This window comes from Myotis davidii, unplaced genomic scaffold (genome assembly GCF_000327345.1).
Source record: "Myotis davidii unplaced genomic scaffold, ASM32734v1 scaffold399, whole genome shotgun sequence".
Lineage (NCBI taxonomy): Eukaryota > Metazoa > Chordata > Mammalia > Chiroptera > Vespertilionidae > Myotis > Myotis davidii.
Genome location: NW_006292094.1, coordinates 4,609,079 through 4,610,875, shown reverse-complemented (window position 1 = coordinate 4,610,875; position 1,797 = coordinate 4,609,079).

The window sequence follows — 1,797 nt, the reverse complement described above, 5'->3', positions numbered from 1 at the left end:
CCGGTCCGTGTGGCAAGCAGTCAATTGATGTGTCTTTCTCACATTGCACATCCATGTTCCCCCCTCCCTCCCTTCCACTCACTCTAGGGATCAATGGAAAAAATATCCTCAGGTGAGGATTAACGACAAAAAAATCTCTGGAAAATACTTATAGTTTGCAATTAAATGGTGAAATTAATCTGAAACAGCAGCAGAGAAGGATACCAAACGTTTTTTTCTCCCAAAATTCAAGATGGAGCAAATACGGCAGATGTTACCCCTCACTGAATCTGGATGCTGGGGCCTTCCGTGTCCCGCATCTCTGTATGTAAACATTTCATCATAAAAAAAAGTCAGGACGGTCACTTCCCCTTTCAAGAGCTGTGCTTTGCCCTGGAGCTTCATTTTGGAAATAAAGTTATTTTAAAAATAGATCCTTTTTAATAAGTCTACTTTAAAATAATCTATTTTTTTAAATATATTGTTTATTGATTTCAGAGAGCAAGGGAGAGGGAGAAATAGAAACATCAATGATGAGAGAGAATCATTGATTGGCTGCCTCCTCCATGCCCCCTACTGCGGATCGAGCCTGTAACCCAGGTATATGCCCTTGACTGGAATCGAACCAGGGACCCTTCAGTCACCATGCTGACGCTCTATCCACTGAGCCAAACCAGCTAGGGCTAAAATATCTGTTTTTAATAGCAGGAAACTGAAAAACCTGTGTTTAAAATAAGGGAATAATATGCTTTTCACATGTGCATTTACTAACAAAAGTTTATGTAGAAGCATTAGCTTATTGCTAAGCCTTACAAATCCTGTCTTCAAAAGGGAACCATTATATTTAAGAATATGTGTGATCACAGGTGTAACCTTCTAACTTCTGAATCACCCTCTCACCTTAATTCCTACTTTTCCTTCAGATCTTATTTCAATATCTTCTTCAGGGATACCTTCCCTGACCTCTCATTGTTTAATCAAGTGCCCAGTAAATGTTACTTTCGTGAATGGATGAGTGGCTTTTTTCTATAAAAACCTCATAACTTCCCTGTTTACAATTCCCTGAGTCATTCTGACAACCATCAGTACAATTTCAATATTATTTTTAGCCCTGAAATTATGCCCTTTAGAAGAACCCTGAAAGAACTTACGACTCGGAAAGCTTTAAGAAGTCTGTTTATTCATTCATGGAATATTCAATGTGTTCCATTATGTGAACAGCAATGGACAGGGTGCCCGTGCTCATACCACTGACACTGGAGGGTGGGAGGAGGGAGGGAATAAACATGAAAGACAGGGAGTGCCAAGTGCTAAGAAAGCCGAGGCGTGGGGAGGGAATGGAGCCTGGGTGTGCTGTGGAGATAGGGAGGCGGGGAGGGCTGTCTGAGGCAGTGACAGGAGCCTGAACGAAGTGAGTGACATGGAAATACCTGCGGGAGGAGCATCCCAGGCAGAGGACACAGAATGTAAGAAGCCCTCGGGCGAGAACGAGTTTCAGGGAGCGATACTAGGAGGCAGGTAGTGGGTGATGGCGGGAGAGAGGAGTAACCCCACCTCCGGGAGACGGTAAACACTCACAGACGTGTGATGTGCGATACCAGGGAAAGGCTTGGGGCTGGGGGTCGGCGCCCATTTAACACACAAAGCGAAGACCTGCAGGATCCAAGCGGAGGATGGGCTCGGTCTGACGGTGCGACAGGGTCGCTTTGGGGGAGCCAGGACAGAAGGGAGTGAGTGTGCGTCCAGGCCGGGCTCAGATGCAGGGGCTCGGGCCCGGGAGGGGGAGAGTGGAGGTGCTGAGACGGGTCAGGACCCGAG